Source organism: Alligator mississippiensis, chromosome 4 (genome assembly GCF_030867095.1).
Source record: "Alligator mississippiensis isolate rAllMis1 chromosome 4, rAllMis1, whole genome shotgun sequence".
Classification (NCBI taxonomy): domain Eukaryota; kingdom Metazoa; phylum Chordata; order Crocodylia; family Alligatoridae; genus Alligator; species Alligator mississippiensis.
This window is the reverse complement of record NC_081827.1, coordinates 153,872,213-153,893,158: the sequence shown is the minus strand read 5'-3', so window position 1 is coordinate 153,893,158 and position 20,946 is coordinate 153,872,213. Positions and strand designations below refer to the sequence as shown.

At 45.7% G+C, this 20,946-nt stretch overlaps 1 protein-coding gene across 1 annotated transcript in view; it reads right to left on the bottom strand.

The window, feature by feature from the left end:
* Positions 1 to 20,946, bottom strand: part of CASP2 (caspase 2) — a 62,695-nt gene that overhangs the window by 6,443 nt on the left and 35,306 nt on the right. The gene's annotated exons all lie outside the window — the stretch shown is intronic.

Genomic DNA, 20,946 nt, shown 5'->3' with positions numbered 1-20,946 from the left:
GGGAATCCCTCCAGCTATGGGGCAGAGACAGCACTTTAGTGGTCCCTAGCTGGCCTTTGGACGCTCTGGCTCCAGGGGTCAAGCCAGGGAAGCTGATGCCTGCCCCTGGCCACTGTGTGCTGGTGTGATGAGCACATGCTGGCTGCAGCAGCAATGCAGAGCCCTGGCCTGACCCCTAGGCCTCTGCCAACTGCTTCTTGGACCCTGGGCACTGTGCCCCTGTGCTTTGGGTGTGTGCCACCTCCAGCGGTCCCACAGGCCACTGGCCCAAGCCTCAGGACCTTTACCTACAGCTGCCTGGTCTCTGGGTACCGTGTCCCCCTGCTGTGGGTACATGCCCAGACCCAACAGCACCCAAAGTCCCTGCCAGAGGCAGCACCAGCAATGGCAGAGTCCCTGACCCTAGGGAGAGTGGCCTGGGACCCAAACCAAGTGGCAGAAGAGAGTGCCGGTCTGGGGAGAGGCTGTTGTGCAGAGACAGCATGCCCGTCCCCCCCCTCCCCCCCGAGACCCCTGTCAGGCTCAGTCTGCCCCTATCTAGAGACCCCTGGCATCTGGGCAGCTGCATTCAGAGCCTGCAGCTGCCCCTAACTACTGCAGGAAGTCAGAGCAGGGCAATAGCAGGCTAGGACCTGCTTAATCCTATAAGGAGCAAATCTGTTCCCACCAAGGTGCAACATGTAGACGCCTCCCCAGGGCTGATTTACTGTGCAGGAAATTACTGCACAGTAAATCTGAACGGCATTAATTGTACATGTAGACACACCCACTGTAAACTACCACTATGTAAGCAGCTACAGGAGGGTGGGGAGAAAAAAAAATGCATTTTTTTTAAAAGGTAAGGGGAAAAAAAATCAGTACAATTCAGGAGCTCACAGCATACATGGAATGGGCTGTGACCTTGGGACCAAGTTTTACTCATAGCAGAGATCTTGCCAAAGCTATATAAAAAAAAAAACTTCCTGCAGGAGAGGAGATACTATACACAAATGAGAGGATGAGGTAAAAAGTGGGTAAATGCAAACCTGACCTCATTTGCCCATCATTTTGCCAAGAGGATGATCTGTGCCTTGTATGCACACAATCTGCATTTTGTTTCACATTTGTGAAAATGTTATTAAGATTTGGAAGCTGAGGAGGGTTAAACACTATTAGTCATATTTGAGAATGAGTGGAGCATGTAAACAATGCCCAAGGTGCTTGCAGTCAAAAATCACCTTAACTAGGACTAAAGCCACAGAGTGAAGGCAACCAGAAGAGGGTCAGCTGTAAATGAAGAAGATGAGATAATTTAAATGGTCTTTGTACTCAACTAAGGATCATAACTGGCTGAAGCATCAGGATCAGAGAATAGTAATCAATGGCTCAATGTCGGTCGTGGGCCAGGTTTTGTTCAATGTCTTCCTCAATGACCTGGAAGATGGCATAGAGTGCACCCTCAGCAAGTTTACAGATGACACCAAGCTTGGGGGAATAGTAGATACACTGGAGGGTAGGGCTAGGATTCAGAGTGACCTAGACAAATTGGAGGATTGGGCCAAAAGAAATTTAATGAGGTTCAACAAGGACAAGTGCAAAGTCCTGCACCTAGGATGGAATAATCCCATGCAGTGGTATAGGCTGGGGGCTGACTGGCTGGGCAGCAGCTCTGCAGAAAAGAACCTGGGGGTGAAAGTGGACAATAAGTTGAATATGAGCCAGCAGTGTGCCGTTGTTGCAAAGAAGACTAACAGCATACTGGACTGCATTGATAGGAGTGTTGCCAGCAGGTCAAGGGAAGTAATTATTCCCCTCTATTCAGCACTGGTGAGGCCACATCTGGAGTACTGTGTTCAGTTTTGGGCCCCCCACTACAGAAAGGATGTGGACAAATTGGAGAGTCCAGCAGAGGGTGACAAAAATGGTGCAGGGCAGGGGGATATGAGTCATGAGGAAAGACTGAAGGAACTGGGCTTAGTCTAGAGAAGAAGAGACAGAGAGGGGGCTTAATAACAGCCTTTGACTACTTGAAGCGGGGTTCGAAAGAGGATGGAGCTACTGTTCTCAGTGGTGGCAGATGACAGAACAAGAAGCAACCGTCTCAAGTTGCGGCAAGGAACTTTTAGGTTAGATATTAAGAAGAACTTTCTCACTAGGAGGGTAGTGAAACACTGGAACAGGTTACCCAAAGAAGTTGTGGAATCTCCTTCCTTGGAGGTTTTTAAGACCTGGCTAGACAAAGCTGGAATGATCTAGTTGGAGCTGGTCCTGCTTTGAGCAGAGGGTTGCACTAGATGACCTTCTGAGGTCCCTTCCAACCTTCATTTTCTGCGATTCTATGATACTGATACAAGTGGTAACACTACTATCTTATGTAGGGGGAGGGGGGGGGGACACCAAAACTACACAGGTATTCAAGGTGGGATTTATACAGTGGCATCATAACCTCTTCTGTTTTGGCAAGGATTTTTGTTCACAATATCTTTTATTGGACCAATTGTATGGTTCAGATAGATTTAGACAAGCTTTCAAATATCAGATTACCCTTCCTCAAGATCCATTTCTGCTTTGTTTTCAGTTCCCCGATTAATCATTCCTAACCATCTGTTTGGCCAGTTTCTGAGCATTGGGCTGATGTTTTCAGAGAACTGTCCACAATAATTTCAAGATCCCTTTCCCAAGCAGAGTAGAGCCCATTTGGGAACAGTTCGGTTGTTAGGTGCATCCACACCTTTAAACCCCCCACATGGACACTTTTATTCAGTGAGAAGTGGCCTTAAGCTGCGGCAAACTAAAGACCGTTAACTTACGCGAATTAACTTGACAGCTTTAGGTGCCTGATCTTACTTTTCATACTTTATTTAGGTTGTGCTGGAAAGCTGTGCATCTACCTTCAGAGTTTCTCTGGGGCAGCAGAATCCATCTTGCCAACACAGTAACACCACCACTATAACTAAAAGATGACTTCTGCTGCCATCCAGCAGCTGACAGAAAGCACATCTATACATTCCTACATCTTCTGCCAGATGTTCTAGTCCCTTCAGCAACTAGTGCTGTTGCACAGTGCACTCTGCCCCTGCCAGCACAGCTGCTGTAGGGGAGCCAAACAGATGTGAACATGCTTTGGCAGCTTCCCTCTACAGTGGTTGCTGTCTGCCATCGGTTCTGGTGATAGAAGCATCCTAACGTAGGCAAGGCCCTAAAGCAGGAGCAGTCTGAGATCTTAACTGAATGTCCTGGAATGCTTTTGTCCAAGTTGTTTGTCTAGCTTTTAAGTTTAATTGGGTATTCTGACAGTGGCTGAACACAAGATGGGTATTTCATCTCCCATAAATCAAGAGCCTTATCACATAGAAATTGAAGAAAATGTAGTGAGACAATTGCTTCTTCCAAATAGAAAAGCTGCAGTTCTCCATCCCAGAGTACTTGCAAGGATACAAATCAGTCAGTTGTCAAACAAATCTTTTATCTTCTTCTCAACTGAGTTTGCAATGTACACTTATCTACAAAACAGATGAGCCAAACCCTATGATTGATTATATTCATACATTACCCTTCTGTAGCACCTTTCACTTTAGCATCACAAAACATGATACTAACATTGATTAATTAAACCTCACAGACCCGTTTCCCATGAATTAGATTACATGCTAACCCTGCAACATAAATCTGCCCGCAAAGATTATGTCCCTTCACAGAGGTCAGAGGCCGTGGCAATGCATAGGGGGTGCACATGCACTGTGGAGGTACCCTTGCCAGGCCCCATCCCCTGCCTGCTTCCTCAGCCCCCGAGTGCCCCCTGCCCTCTCCCCCCCGCCCCTGCTACCTTGCCCACCCCCAGCTCCTGGTTCTTAAAAAAGCCCCAGACTCACCAGCTGCTGCAGTGGTCCTGGGGCTTCTGGGGGCTCGTGGCAGAGCCCACCATGCAGCGCAGGGCAGTGGGGGGGCACCGGGGATCACCCCCCCCCAAACCTGGCAGGACCTGGTGACTGAGGGGGTTTTTTTGTTTTTTGTTTTAAAGAGCCAATGCTGGGGCAGGTGAGGCAGGCATGGGGCAGAGGGGGGGCACTAGGAGAGCTGACAGGGATGGGGACTCATGGCAGAGCCCCCACAGCATGGGGCAGCAGGGATCACCCCTCCCCCCCACCCTGCCTGGCAGCAGCCTGTGAGTGCTGGGCTTTAGTGGGGGGGTTTGTTTTGTTTTGTTTTTTAAGAGCCAGGAGGCTGGGGCAGCCATTGACGGGGCTGGGAGAATGGGCACAGGATGGGGCCTGTTTGATTTGGAGATGAATCTCTGAATCAGATTCGACCAAATCAATTCAGGACAGTGATTCGAATCACCAAATCAAATCACTGTCCCCCGAATCAGCCAAATCCAAATCTGAAGCAAATACTAACTGCTTTGCACAGGCCTACTGATTAAAAGCATGCAGCCATGCCCATGCAGGCTGGGGTGAACTGGAGGTAGGCCACTATGATGGGGGTCAGTTTACAAGACCGGGGCCTTAACAGCAATCAATGAAAAAGATACAGTTGTTTTTGCTGGAATCTCAAGGCTTTCCTCCTTCCAAGGTTCCTACTTTTCCCAGAACTCTAATGGTATGATTCCTAGTTAAAAAATGGTCTGGGAGCTCATTCCCACCCCTTGATGTCAGAGCCACAGCACTTCACGTAATTGTGAACCAGTCCCCAATCAGTGACATTTTGGAATCATTCAACTATTATGCAAGTCCACACCCTAACACAACAGGGCATGACAGTAGAAATCATAGACGGCAAGTTCCTGAAGGCATCATCTCCTGTGACAGGACACAGCAGGACAAATTAACAATTCCACTATTCAATACCAATGTACATCCTTTCGTTTTAAACCAGGGATTATCCATACCCAACAGAACAGTGAAAGACTGTGAAAGTCCATTATTCTCAACTAGTGTGCTGTGAGATCCTTTTGTGCCTCAGAGTACCATGCAATATTAGCAAAGTTGGGTGTGAAAACATGTACACAATTCAAGATAAACCCAGAAAATTCAAACAGGAATCCATAGAGTCATAAACACCGAGGCCTGTTGTGGTCCGAGTTCTTTGCAACAGAAGACCTTCTCCATTATTTTTACTTAGTCAAAAAAATGAGTGAAAGCAAAGAGCTGGCATTTTCCAAGGTGGGCTTTGAGTTTAAAAACATTGAGAACTACAGTTATAAGGTCTCAGAAGAGTAAGAGGCACAGGAGGCAAACTCATACTCCATATACCTACCATCATTCACTAAAAAACTGAAAGAGTTCAAGTAGCTGGGCGACCCCTTTTCTTAAATTACCTGTGATTCAGCTCACCAAATCCACTTCACAAAGAGATGCTTAAAAGGCCAGTGCCACTAATGACCAGCTACGAGGCTCACGATCATAAAACCTAACCATCTTTCAGCCACTGATACTCAGAGAACTTATGCATGTGAACTGTGAGGCAAAGAGGAATACGAGTTGATCATGCTTCACCTTCTCTGTGTTAATTGAACTCTACTGAAAGATAGCTTTAAATTTACCAGCGGGTAAGAGCATGCAAATGGTTACTGTGGAGTAGCTGACAGCACATCTCTGCCCTCATTTATAGACTAGCATGACTAACTACCTCTCCTTACCTCATAGTAAATTGTTTGCATGTCTACACACGCAAATATACTCTTTTTAGGGGGCTTTGGTAAGGAAATGCCAACAGACATGGTATTCTGCATATACAAACATTCTTCCTTACTTCCCTCCAAGGATTTCTCAGTCCTACCACCACATCAAGAACTTGATTCTCATGCCCCGTACCTTTTTGCTGTCAATTCTAATAGAATTGAGTATAACCACTGTCATTGTTGTGAATGGAGGGAACTGATTTGATAGTATTTTACATTCATTCCCAACTGGTGTATGTGATAATCAAGCCTCCCACCTTTCATTCCAGCTTTAATATATCCTATTCCTCCTGATAAATGTTCACTTCCTAGGTTCTAGTGTCTTTTATATTTCCCTTTAACTAAAGATACCAAACTTATGGAAGCCTCAAATGGGACATCTATGCCTCCTCACCACGGTGCCAGGCAGTCCCATACTCATTGCCCCATGCATCTTAAGGTTCATGACAGTCAGTTCTCCTGAAGCAAAGACCATAGGTATATGCACAGTGGCATCCTAAGACTCCAGTTTGAGACAGAATAAGCACAAAGCAAATGTGTGATGCCTTGGTAAAGTGTTGCCTGGCACCAGATTAGACTAGAATCAGTGGTGAAATGGACCACTGTTTCAGAGGGATGTGGGGATGGAATTAAAAGGACAAAAGCATGACTTGGATTTCTTAGGGATTCTAGGGCACCTTTATTTCAAGTTGGGGTTGTCCAATTCAAATCAGGCCATTGAGTAGCGAGACATAATAGCCCCTTTCAGGTCACTGACAGCAAGTGGGGATATCTTAGGAGACAATGATATCCCTAGGTTACTAGACTTCTTCCAAGAGGGAGAAAAGAGGAAGAGGAGGACACTGAGTAATCCTGAAGAATAAATACATGGGAGCCTGGAATAGTTTAGTGTAAGATGAACCTGCATAACAAGGAGGAGAGAAGAGCTGAGGAATACAGGCAGGAGACTACTACCAACTGGGAACATGGCAACTTTCTCCCTGTTTAATCTCATCAGGGCAGGGAAATGGGGAGTCTGTTGGAACATGCTGCAAGTGACAGCATATTTCTGAACAACTAGGAGCCAGGAGGAAGGCTGGTCAGGACATCCAAACAGAAGAATAATCCCATGGGGGAGAATACAAGGACAAGACAGCTGCAGACAAACTATATGCAATTTTCTTCTGCTGTTGAGCAATAGGCTTCCAGGGCCTCTATCCAAGGAAAAGAAATTACATTAATGGGTTCCTTCTATCAGGGATGTCTTCTCATAAAAATCTTTCTTGGGGAGTTAGAGCACATCCCAGGTTTCATCTCTTGTGAAGGAAAGCAAACATGAGCCCTTTCCTGTGCTAATTCATAGATGTGAAAGAAGATAGCATAGGGGTTGGCAATGTTTTCCAGTAGCTGGCTGTAATTGCCCAGCTCAGGCCCAAGGCAGACCAGCATCAGAACTTGGTCCCTGATCTTTCTCTCTGGCACCTGGCTGCAGCACGGCACAAGCAAAGTCCCCTTCTGTTGAAGCCATGGCTCCACAGGCCCAAGTTGAACGCTCCATTGGCATGATCTGGATGCCTACTGCTGTCCTACCTAGTAAGTTAAACTGAGCATTATTAAAGGATCTTCAGAAGGCCACGGGTACCAAAGTGGGACTCAAGCAACGGGCAAGAACAGGTCTGTAGTAAATCTCCCTTCCCTGTCTCTGGTCTCTGCAAAATCTTTTCAGGAGGAGCAAAAGAAGGGGTTGGTTCAAGCTCTTGTGGCAAGAGCATTGCTCTGTTCTTGTATTACAGCAGAGGGGAGGAAGGGCCCTTATGCAATTCAGTTGTCCCAGTTATTGGCAGCCACCCTCCTAGCAACCACAAACAACCCCACCTGGTTTCCCTCTGTGGCCTGACATTGCCTGGGACCAGAACTTGATACCCCATGCCACCTTTTGACCTGCTTCTAAATCTGAGCCCTCCAGCATTAGACATTTCCTGGCTTAGTTTAAAATTAAACAAAAGCAAATCCATTTTGGGAGGGGAGAAGAACTGGCTGCCGCTGACTTCTCATGCTAGGCCCCTTCTTCATACCTCCCCTGCCCTTTTCTATGGGCCCTTACAGGCAAAAACGTTCTGCTGCCAACAGGACTTAGAAGCGAGAAAACAATCTTCTTTCAGTGTTGTCCTATGACACAGTCCTACAGCCTGAGAAGGAGCATAGCTCTTGCTGCTTAGGGTGTTAGGAATAAGAACCAAGAGAGAAAGAGGTCCCAAAACAGAGTGCAAGTAATAAGAATATGTCCCAGTGCCAGCAGGCATTAGTTTCCCCATTTAGGAAACACAGTACATCAGGAAGGAGCAGTTTCAGGACAAGATTGCCTTATTTTCCATCATGGCAAGTGGTTTTGTCTCATGTACTCCAATGAGAAAACGTCCTTGAAGATGTTTAGTGCTGGTAGCATGGGCACCAAGAAAAAGGGGAATTTCCCTTTGTTTTAGTGGGGGATATTCTCCCCAAGTCAGTGCGTACCGACAGTACAGAGAAGGAGAACCAACAGGGAACAAGGAACAAGAAAAGCCTTCTTAAAGCCAAAATGTGAGGTCTTGGATTTAAGGAATTCACTTATGTCTCCTTAATCCAAAGAGCAGAGACCCTTTCAATTTTTACAGCAGAGGCACTAAAAGGTCCCCTTCTTTCTGCCGGTATTACAACAGCCCACACCTGACATATTGTTAATCTGTATAAGACCTTGGCCCTACACCAACATGGCTGTTATATTCTCTCCAACCCTGGAATCGATAGTGGAATCCCCGGCAAAAGGGCTCTTCCCCCACAGTCTCACTTGAGCCGAGGGTTTCTCCTTAGCTCTGTTACACTGTACGGGCTTCACAGAGCCTGGGAGGGAGGGGCAGGAGGAGGAAGAGAGAACAGATGAGGTAGCTTCCTGTAGAGTCCCCTGCACAGCTTTGGGACAGAGCTCAGGCGAAGAGGCATGCAGGATATTTTTAGAACAAAATCTTATGGCAGTGACATGGGAGGAGCAGGGGTGCAAAAGAGAAACACAGATGTGAAACCCAATACCTGGCCTCATATGCTGAGAGCAGGAACAACAGAAAGAGGGACAGAAACCAAGGAGTCAGCTAATGACACAGGCAGTGGGGGAAAGTGAGAGGACAGAGAAAGAGTTTGAGGAAAGAAAACAACAGGAGATGGTGAGAACATGGGAAAGGAAGACAGCTCAAAAGAGGTGGCAGAATAAGATGTGGGGAAAAAAAGATGGAGCAAATTGACCTTATTATGCCAAGTAAGCAGCATCTCTGCCTTTAAGGGGAAATGGGATTACAGGACAGGAAAAGGCTACTTGGCTCAAACATTCTTTCCATTTAAATTATTCCTTGCATAGGTGGCTGATGAGTGCTTACTCATGCCCTGATGGAAAATACACAGGAGAGACCAAACAACAACTGCGCACCAGAATGAATGCACGCCGGAAATCTATCAAAGACAAGAATACCCATTTACCACTGGGGGCACATTTCTCATAAGAAAACCGCTCTCCCTCTCCAATCTCTCAGTTCTAATCCTCAAAAGAAACTTATAAAACACTTCTCAGAGACAAGCCTATGAACTCCACTTCATCATCCTCCTGGATACAAAAGATCATGGACTCAGTATAGACATTGGATTTATGACACATTGTAACCTGCCTGACATCCGACTCCCCAGGTACCTCTCCACTATTTAACTGCTACATTCATCCCTCTTTTCTCTCCTCCCCACCCCCCAGCCTGCCTCACCCACTGACTCCTCAATTTACATCTTCACTGCCTGCCTGTCTTGCATGCATACCAGCCTCTGGCTTCTTTACTATTTATTCCATCCAGGAAGAGCACACACCAACTGCAGAGACTTCCTCAGCCTGACAAAGGGTTTTTAAACCTGAAAGCTTGCTAAACGTTTTTTTCCAACTATTTAAGTTGGTCTAATAAAAGATATCAGATTCACCCAAATAACCTTGTCTGCCTATGTCCTTAGACTAACACGGCTACAACCTACACCCCTGTACCCACTCTACCCTATTTTACACAGAGAGAATCCTTCCAGGTGATTTTACCATTCACCAGTGATGTTTTAAAAAAACCATCCCAAAGGCAAAAGATCTGTTCTTTCCAAGTCTCTTTTCAAGACAAAAGGATGAATCATTCTCATTTTGGGGAAGGGGTGGCAGCAGCACAGAGAGACAAGAAGTGGAACTCTTTCTCATAAAAAAATTCATGTTTTAAGTCACTTATTAAGTAGTTTCTTCTAGAAAGAAGATCCACTTTGCGACATCATGGACACAACCTTGCACATTAAAGCTACACTGAAAAATACTTATAGCATTTGAAAAATGAAAAAGCAAGATGAGGAGCCATTGGGGAAAGGGGGAGAAAATAAGGGAGAACAGGAAAACAGCAGCAGCTGTCAGCAGGAATGAGAGACAAGGAGAGACAAGAAATGAGCTAGGGCAGAGGAAAGATGAAGATAGGACACATTTGCTTTTTCATCCTCATCAGTGGCTCGACATCTAGTTGGCACCCAGTATCAAGCGGAGTGCTCCAGGGGTTGGTTTTGTTCAATATCTTCATCTATGACTGGGAAGATGGGATGGAGTGCACGCTCAGCAAGTTTGCAGATGACACCAAGCTAGGGGGAGTATAGTAGATAATAGGCCTGTGCGAGTAGGCAGCTATTCAATCTGGCCGTTTTGGATGCCAGTGATCTGATCCAGAGCTCCGGATCAATTTCCTGCTTCGATCCAGCTGAAGCAGCTCTGAAGCTTCGGAGCCACCTCAGAGATCCAACCATAGGGTATAATGGGGAATCAATCAAATATATTTAACTTTGCTGTGTTGTGTCTGATTTGGATGAAACTTGCAGGGGTAGAAGCCCCTGCTGAGTGCATGAAGTCTGCCAAGTTTCAAGAAGATTGGTGCAGGGGTTCAGGGGGAACTGTACCTCAAATTCTTGGAAGCAAAACTCATGTCATATGTATATATTACAACACAGGGGGGGGTGAAAACTGCAGGGGTGGTGGCCCCTGGTGAGGCCACAAAGCCTGCCAAGTTTCAAGAAGATAGGTGCAGGGGTTGGGGGGGAGGAACTGCACTTCAAGCTGCTGACATGCAAAACTCACGACATAGATGACCCTGTGTGTGTTAAGGTGCAGCAGGCTGAAAACTGCAGGGGTGGTATCCCCTGCTGAGGCCACGAAGCCTGCCAAGTTTCAAGGAGATAAATGCAGGGGTTTTAGGGAAACTGCACCATTATACCCTATGGCCAGATCTCCAAAGCAGCTCCAAAGCTTTTCTGAAGTGATTTGGAAGCTCTGAACCGCTTTGGAAAGCCTAAAGAAGCCAGCACTTCAATCCGGACATACTGCTTTGGCATCTGAAGCTTCTATGGATCTGAAGCACGGTCCGAAGCCTTGCACAGCCCTAGTAGATAACACTGGAGAATAGGGCTAGAATTCAGAGAGACCTCGACAAGTTGGAGGAATGGACCAAAGGAAATCTCATGAGGTTCAATAAGGACAAGTGATAAGTCCTGCACTTAGAATGGAAAAATGTCATGTATGAGTACAGGCAGAAGACTGACTGGCTAAGCAGCAATTTTGCAGAAATGGAGCTGGGGGTTAAAGTGGACAAGAAGCTGAATATGAGCCAAAAGTGTGCCCCTGTTGCAAAGAAGGCCAACAGTATATTTGGTGGCATTATTAGTAGAAGCATTGCCAGCAGATTGAAGGAAGTGATTATTCTCCTCTATTCAGCACTGGTAAGGACACATCTGGAGTACTGGGTCCAGTTTTGGGTCCCACACTACAGTAAGGATGCAGACAAACTAAGGAGTCCAGTGGAGGGCAACAAAAAATGGTTAGGGGGTTGGGGCACATGGCCTCTGAGGAGAGGCTGAGGGAACTGGGCTTACTGGGTATTTAGAGAGGTGCTCCAGAAGGCAGGGGAAGGGGGGAGGGATTAATTAGAGTGGCTCTGAGAGCTGTGCTAATTAAAGCACTCAGAGTGTCACATGTATCATTGTCCCTATGCTGAAAAGGGGATGCTGATACATTTGACACTGGAGTCTGTTGGAGTGCGGTAATTACCATGCTCCAGCAGGCTCAATTAATCGCAGTGCATTAGAACAACCTCAGCCAGTAGGGTCAGGTCAGGTCACTACTGGCACCACAAAAACAGGAAACAGCCCTGACAAGGTAAGTTGACTACACAACTGGATCTACTTCAGAAGCATGGATGTTCTAGGGGAAAAAACAGTGTCTTTAAAAAACAAAAAACCATCAGATGGTAGTTTTGGAAAAGAACACAGGAGAATCCTAAAAAAAATGTTATCGCTAAACTAAGAGATGTCTGAGACTTATATTTAAATTATGTTTAAAAGTGACATTTAATTTCCAAAACTCAGAATTAGCTGAAGTATTTCACTTACACTTTTAAGAAAGATCAAATGTGAGCTGCTACCTGGAGTAATCTTTTTACTAACAGCTAATGAGGTAGGCTATAGCATAAAAAGGCTCATGCCTCTCTGAATGCATTAGTTTATAGGGTGTCCCAGTGCCCTACCTTCAGCTAAATAACCCCATTAGCATGTAGCACAGCAGAATACTTCCCCTTTAGGGTGGCCATAACAAGTACCAGTGCAAGGCATAGACCCCTAAAAGACCTGCAACAAAGGACAGTGCAGAGCTAAGATACCTATAATACAGACACACTAGCCCCGTAGAGGCACCAACCTCTATAGCAATCTGTAGCTCTACACCTTTGGAAACAGAAATGGAAGTGTCCCATACAGCAGTACAGAATAGCTTCTTCAACAGACATTGGTCAAACTCTCAAGCATTCCCTTCCTTGTCTTTTCCTATTATATGTGGGCTAAGAACCATTAGCCCTCATCCCTACTGTGAAAAAATGTTTTTAATCTCCCAAGGCTGCCTAAAGAAAAGTATTTCTGGGGTCAACTGCCTGGGTAAAAATTCTTCCTCCAGAGAACTTTAAGAGGAGTTGTGGAGAAATAGGGTGTTTAACATCTTGCACACAGCAAGGAACAACTGTCCTAAAAAAAGTAAACCCCCCTCTCCTTCTCCAATGGCCTAAGGGAATTATCCTTTTTCATGAGGCTTTACAGAATGAGAAATTTACTATTTGGAAAGAAAACTGGTGTTTGGAGGCAAAAGCTTGAGCCAGAAATACAGACTCCTGGTCATTTCTATGCAGTGTTACCTAGACAATAAAAGAGAAAGGAACCTGAGATTGCTTTCTGCAATGATGTCCTCCTAGGTACCTAGGGCACGCGTTTTCTGGCCAGGCAGGTGGCGGCAGCACAGGATGCTGAGAGGTGGCACGCCGTCCCTGCCTGCTAGCATGTACCCCCTAGGACCTTCTTGTGTACCCCCAGTTGACAACCTCTGACTTAGGGGCATTAATGGGAGGAGGAAGACAGAGAATTAGGAAAAGACGAAATGTGCAGCTGTTGTACTCACCAGAGTCTCCTGGTACCGGAATGCCTTTTTTGGAGGGGCATCCCCAGTCATATCCAAAGCACAGTATTTGGGAAGAGGGTTTTGCAGAAAGGCACCTTCCCTCCTGCCTCCCTGCTCAAGAATAACAGAATGAAGGAAGAACACAGGTGGAAGTCAGAGAACGCCAACTAAGGATCCACAAAAAGCCTGAGAGGGAAGGTTATGGGTAGGGGAGGAGGGAAGAGAGATCCAGAGAGTGTAACAAGAGACCCCTGCCTGTCTGTACTCTGACACAGCAGCCGCTTCTCTACTTTAATACCTCATGCTGCTGCCCTGGCACTGGGACAGTTGAGTTAAAAGGCGGTAAGATTTCCCTCTGACTGCTCACACAGGGTTGATCCTTAAAGGGGTTGGAATAGATGAACAGCAAGTCACTAGGGAATTAATAGTGAAGGCATGTAGAGGGAAAGGTAAAAATAAGAGGATGAAAATGAAGAATCACAACGAAAAATCACAGACAGGAAGTAGCTTATTTCATCTTATACTGTAAGGCCAGGAAAGATTTATTCAGCATGGCTCCTGGCAGATGTTAAATTTAGTCATGCAATTGGGATCCAAGAAATTTTATCCCAGATCCTCAAAACTGTTCATCCTACTATGCCATAAATGCATGGCAGGACACATGATTTTGGGGATCTGGGATATAGTTTGTCCGATCCCAATTACATGACTGGTGGATAGGGAGCCTGACACTGGAGACCAGTCTCTGATGTCAGGCTGCCTGTCCACTTAGATATTCAAAGGGTGATGCAGGAAGGATGGCATCAGGGACCAGTCCCTGCCTCTATACTTCCTGCAGCAACCTCTCAACTTGACAGTATGCAAGGGGCCCATAGGTTGCACCATGCAAGTTTTCAGTCTACTGAGTCCCCAAAACCTGCTTCCTGCACCCCAGGACTCTTAAAAAGAAGTGTGTGCAGCTGGACTGCACATGCCTTTTTTAAGGGTCCAAGGGCACTGGGACATCAGGATCAGAGACAGGCTTCCAGATCCTGGGGTTCCAGTGCCCAGAGACTCTTAAAACCTATGTGCACATGGTTTCTAAAGGTCCCAATAGCCCAAGACTAAGGAGTCTCTGATAATCCTGGGGTCCAGGAGCCCCTAGACTCTTAAAAACCATTGTAGGCCAGTGACGCATGCAGTTTTTAAAAGGTCTCAGAGCTCAAGGACTTTTAAAAACTGTGTGTTGCCCAGCTGCACCCACCAGAGTATGCCACATGCATATTATGGCAGGATACAGACAAGCCAAATGATATGTAGAAAAAATTTGTGGCTGTTTTGGCATTTGTGCCATAAATCTCCTGCATGTGCACTGCACATTTATCATGTCATTAACTCATTAATCACATGATAAACGTAGTACCTGCCAGCCTCCTAGGACATCTTTTCTTATGACAGCTTTGTGCCACATAGGCCCCAGCAGCCATTATCTTTATAATGAAAGTAACGCATTCGTGGTTCCATAAACTGTAACACAGTTTATGTTAGTGGATGGGTCGGTATCGACCTGGAAGGGTGTGGGCAGTGGGGTCCCGCAGGGCTTGGTCCTTGGACCGATACTCTTCAATATCTTCATCAGCGACTTGGACAAGGGAGTGAAGTGTACTCTGTCCAAGTTTGCGGATGACACAAAACTGTGGGGAGAAGTGGACATGCCAGAGGGCAGGGAACAACTACAAGCAGACCTGGACAGGTTGGACATATGGGCGGAAAACAACAGAATGCAATTCAACAAGGAGAAATGCAAAGTGCTGCACCTAGGGAGGAAAAATGTCCAGCATACCTACTGCCTAGGGAATGACCTGCTTGGTGGAACAGAAGCGGAGAGGGATCTTGGAGTCCTAGTGGACTCCAAGATGAACATGAGTCGTCAGTGTGACGAAGCCACCAGAAAAGCTAATGGCACTTTATCGTGCATCAGCAGATGCATGACGAACAGATCCAAAGAGGTGATACTTCCCCTCTATCGGGCACTGGTCAGACCACAGTTGGAGTACCGCGTGCAGTTTTGGGTGCCGCACTTCAAGAGGGATGTGGATAACCGGGAGAGGGTCCAGAGAAGGGCCACTCATATGGTTAAGGGCTTGCAGGCCAAGCCCTATGAGGAGAGACTGGGGCACCTGGACCTCTTCAGCCTCCACAAGAGAAGGTTGAGAGGCGACCTTGTGGCTGCCTATAAGTTCATCACGGGGGGGCACAGAGGGGAATTGGTGAGGTTTTATTTACCAAGGCACCCCCAGGGGTTACAAGAAATAATGGCCACAAGCTAGCAGAGAGCAGATTTAGACTAGGAAGAACTTCTTCACAGTTAGAGTGGCCAACGTCTGGAATGGGCTCCCAAGGGAGGTGGTGCTTTCCACTACCCTGGGGGTCTTCAAGAGGAGGTTAGATAAGCATCTAGCTGGGGTCATCTGAACCCAGCACTCTTTCCTGCATATGCAGGGGGTCAGACTCAATGATCTATTGAGGTCCCTTCCGACCCTAGCATCTATGAATCTACAGTCAGGTGGGTGGCCAGCTGGCTTAGGGACTGCACCCAGAGAGTGGTGGTGGATAGTTCCTTCTCGGCCTGGAGGGAGGTGGGCAGTGGGGTCCCACAGGGTTCAGTCCTCGGACCAATATTATTTAATATCTTCATCAGCGATTTGGACGAGGACGTGGAGAGCACCCTCTCCAAGTTTGCTGCTGATACCAAGTTATGGGACAAAGCTAGTACACCAGAGGGCAGGGAGCAGATTTAGGCTGACTTGGACAGGTTGGATCAATGGGCAGAGAGAAATAAGATGCAATTTAATAAAGATAAATGTAAGGTACTCCACCTGGGAAGGAGGAACCCCCAGCACACCTATAGGTTGGGGAGTGTCCTTCTCAGCAGCTCGGAGGCAGAGTGGGATCTTGGAGTCATAATTGATTCCAAGATGAACATGAGTCGGCAGTGTAACAAGGCCATCAACAAGGCCAATCGCACCTTGTCGTGCATTAGCAGGTGCATGACTAATAGAACAAAGGAGGTGATGCTCCCCCTCTATGCAGCACTGGTCAGGCCGCAGTTGGAGTAGTGTGTCCAGTTTTGGGCGCCGCACTTCAAGAGGGACACGGGGAAACTCTAGAGGGTCCAGAGGAGGGCCACTTGCATGATTAGTGGCCTTCGTGATAGACCCTACAGGGGGAGGTTGAGAGAGCTGAATCTCTTCAGCCTTCACAAGGTCACCTATAAATTTATTAGGGGAGGTCAACGGGGAATAGGGGAAGCGCTGTTTACTAAGGCGCCCCAGGGAGTGACTAGGAATAACAGGTGTAAACTAGTTGAGAGTGGATTTACATTAGATATTAGGAAGAAATTTTTCACAATAAGGGTAGCCAGGATCTGGAATGGGCTTTCAAGAGAGGTGGTGCTATCACCTAGCTTGGAGGTCTTCAAGAAGAAGCTAGATAGTCACCTGGCTGGGGTCATCTGACCTCGGTCCTCTTTCCTGCCAGGGGCAGGGGGTCAGACACAATGATCCATTGTGGTCCCTTCCAACTCTACAATCTATCTATGAACATGCTATACATGCAAGCAATTTATAGTGCAACAAAAATCACAGACCAGCCAAAAGCTATTCTACATCTAATGGATGTGGAACATCTTTGTAGTTGATTTGCATCACACTTGAATCTGAACATGTGACAAACAATACAGGCAAGAAAAATTTAAGAGTTCACGAGAAACTAGTCTACATTTGAATTTCACTTGTTACACAGATGCTTTTGCATTGAGCTCAGTTTCTTTCTTATGTACTCCCTATTACTCCTGGTTGTACCCCTATGGACTGCAAACAATTCTTCTCAGATCTTGATATTTATATCTTTAAAAAATCCCCCCAAAAACTTCAAGGTTATCACTATTTCATTTCAAACCACTGCCTGCATAATTATCACTTGTCCAAGCAGACATACCATATTTACTGAGATCCAAGACAACTTCAAAATTAAGATGACCACCCCAACCCATTAGATTCTATACATGGAAAATTACAAATTAGCTATGATTTTCCATGAATAGAATCTAATTAGTAGATAGTCATCTTAAAAACTCATGTCCTCTCCTTGCCCCTTCCCCCCCATCCTGCAGTGGCAGGGAAAGCAGTGCTCCTTATCTCTGTGCCTGCCCCTGCCCCTCGCTATGTGCCCTTTTGCCCCTCCATGACTCTGGCCCTCCCCCTTCATCCATCATTCCCCCCTGCGGCCTGCCCCTCCCCTCTCTCCCCCTTGCTCCACTACCTGTTCATCCTACCTTACCTTCTGCTGCAGTTCTGCTCCTCTGGGGCAACATCAGTAGCATCAGCCCAGCCCCACCAAGAAGCAGTGGCAGCTTCCGGCTGGGCCAGATCAGGGCTGGAAGGACCTGAGCTGGAACGAACAGTAATGGGGAGGAGAAGACAGATGGAAGTACAAGGTGAAGGGGGCAGGCAGAGACATAAAGGGAGACAGGCTGCAGTTTTCCTCCTCTCCCTAAGGTCTCCCCCATCAAACAAGCCATTCTAGCCTGGGGCAGGCAGCAGCTCAATTCCAGCATCAGTCCTGAGCTGCGGCCAGAGCCAAAGCAAAGCTGCCACCTGCCCTAGGCAAGTACTTGAATCCAAGATGAGGCTTTCCCCCCATGCTGATTGGGAGGGGGAACCCTCTCATCTTGGATTTGAGTAAACATGGTTTTTCATTTAAACAAAACAAAACAATCAAGAATTTAAGCCTCGCTATGAATCTGTGCCATAAATCAACCTCAGCTAACCTAGCTGTAAAAAAGGTACCTGCTCATTTGGCCTGGGGAATTAAAGTTGCTTGGATGCCATATTAGCCACACCACTCCCCTGTACACTATTTGCTACAGAAACTGGTTTGCTTTTACAACGGCCTGATGAACCTTTTAGGCTTGGGTAAACCTGTGCCCTTTTTAATTCCATTTTCCTTCTAGGAATGTGTTTCTTCTATCGTGCTCACAGTAAGAAAATTCTACAACTAATGTTTGATACCTAATAAAACCACCCAGTTCATATCAATTACCTAGTAAAGCACCCAGTTGGGTCCTTCCTTTTGGGGCCTTTGTAGTCCCTACGGGCATTATTTCAAATTTGCAAAGTCAGTTTTTCCACTTGGTTAGTTGAAGCCCATCTCAGAAATGAGTTGCTCAGAAATGAGTAATGAATACTCTTACCCTTTACCTCCATTTTTGCAGATCTGAAAGACTTCCACATTGGTATGTTAGCGCTCAAAACAAATGCATATTCTAAATCTCATTTCACAAAAACTATCAAGAGAAACTCTTGGGATCTTGCTTAGTGGCTATTGCTTCCTCACATTTGAGCCCAAATTACACTTTTTCTATGCTATTTCAAACTGATCCATCAGATTTGCTGTTCTACTATCCACCTTTAAGGCTCTTCTGACTCATGGGTTGCCAGGCTTTTCTCTTCCGTTAAATAAGCATATATTAGGACTCTCTCCAAAGATCATTTTTAATTTTCCCATTTCTTCCTCATCTCTCTAGGCTCATTGTGTTTTATTTTCTTGCCTTCAGTGATATTTGCAGCTCCATCCAATTTCATTAATATGCTGGTCATCATCATTTCCAGGTTGTTAACCAAATCAAACAAGAACAGACCCAACTTTAGATACCTTTCCAATAAAGTGTGATGCTAATATTTGCCTGAATCTATTTTCAATCCATGCATATGTTATTATCCAAGCAGAATTCAACTTGCTTCACAAGTGGAGATCAGAGATTTTAAGAACAGAGCAAAATACATATTTTGCTTAAAAACAGGGGACCTATTTTGCAATTCATGCAATTGAGAAAAATGCAGGAATTCTGACCTCCCTGCACACCCCCCAGCAAAGATGAGATTAACTTTACACCTTTTGGGTATCACCTTAGTTTTGGGTGTCAGCATAGGATGTTTGTACAATAAATGTGTCTCCAAGGTGCTTTAAAGGCCATACACCAGCACCAATCAAGCACCCTAGAGACAGGTTATATATAGCAGTTCTGGCAATTCTGTTCCTATTCTTTTATTTTGAAAGTACTTGTTCTATAGGCACAAACTCAGACTTTATTGCCATACAATGGAGATGGTCTATTGTGGGGACTGCCAACCTGTGACATGGGCCACAATGGCATGGGCAACCTGTGTGACACATGGCAAATCAGATACGGAACAGGCAGTACAGCAACAGATAGGGCAGGAAGCAGAAAGCAGAGCTACAGATCAAGCAGGGGAAGGGGATCAGAGTGGCACTGGGGGGGGGGGGCAGCAGCAGCGCTAATTTGTGGCATGCTTGCAAGTTTGCCCCAATTGATCTATTGTATTGATAAGAAAACATCTTCTTTGTTAGCGTTTCCTTTTCTGACTCCCTGCTGGCCTTGCATACTACTGAACTGTTAACACAGTGGTGTGGTAGGGAATACTTTTCCTATCCTCCACACAAGGACATGGTAACATGGTCCCACTTGCATAACTGCAATATGATGGGCATCCTTTCTACTTCTCCATAATTTATTAAAACCCCGTTGAAAACTTTTTTTTAAGCTAATTCCTTTGATACTTTTGGAAGCACATCATCCACCACTATCATTTAAGAGATGCACAGCTTTTAGAATGGTTCCATTTCCTTTCCTTTTGCCATCAGTAGCTACTGAAAATTACCTTGATTTCTCAGTAATTATAAGACAGATGGGAAAAAAGGAGTTCATTATTTCCACAGTCTTGATCTCTCCCATTACCTTCATTGCATTTCTCTTTTATTAATGAATTACTTGCACTCACTAGTTTTGTAAAAGACTTATTGGTCTGCTGAAGAGTCTGCTGCATGGATCTCAGTACTCTGAAACCTCACAACAGGAGATGGAAAAGTGGAAGCGGCAGAAAAAGTGTATTGTGGACCAAATAAAAAAAATCCAGTACCACCTACCCCACATGGAAACACACTTTCAAGCTACAGTAGTCTGTCGGTAGGCTTCATCGGCCATCTTCGGACGCAGATAAGACAATCATGGAAGACAATCATCTTCGATTGAGAGGGAATGCTAAAGATTTATACAAATCCCCTGGCTAGCATTAAATTATCATCATCATCATCATCATCATCTATAATCTCCCCCCACACCAAAAGCTTTACTAAATTCTACTCTTATTCTCCACTGCTTTTTGAATCAGATTTTTCGAACAGCAACTTATTAATTATACTGACTGCTTTTGGTTGCTTGTATCTCTCGTTTACAGAAGAATACTGCCTTTTGATTACTACTGCATCTTCAGTGACGCTCCAGTCACATTCTACACTGGTTGATTTTAACAAGCCTTCCATTGCACTTCACCCCTACATTTCTAGCAAGTTCTGTAAAATTTAAGAACAGCAAATATAAAGAGGGACAGATGGCAGAAAGGTTTATGATGCGAGTGTTTTCAAAACAGATATATAGGGGATTTGCATTTATGAAGGTTGGAGTTTGAGGAAGATGGAGATTAGCAAGGAGGAAACTGGCTTGGCATATCTGTAATTTACCTGTGAACTCTTCAGGGCTCACTCAACAGGGCTCTCCTGCACAGTAATTTATGTTAGAGTTTACCCTGCCTTCCAGCCTTCTGTTTGCATCTCTATAGCTGCTATGTGGCTAGATTTAGCCCACAGGCTCCAGGTTTCCACCACCTCATATAGATGAAATTAAGAGTACGTGGATAGGAAGAAAAGGGATCATTTAAAAACCCCCTAT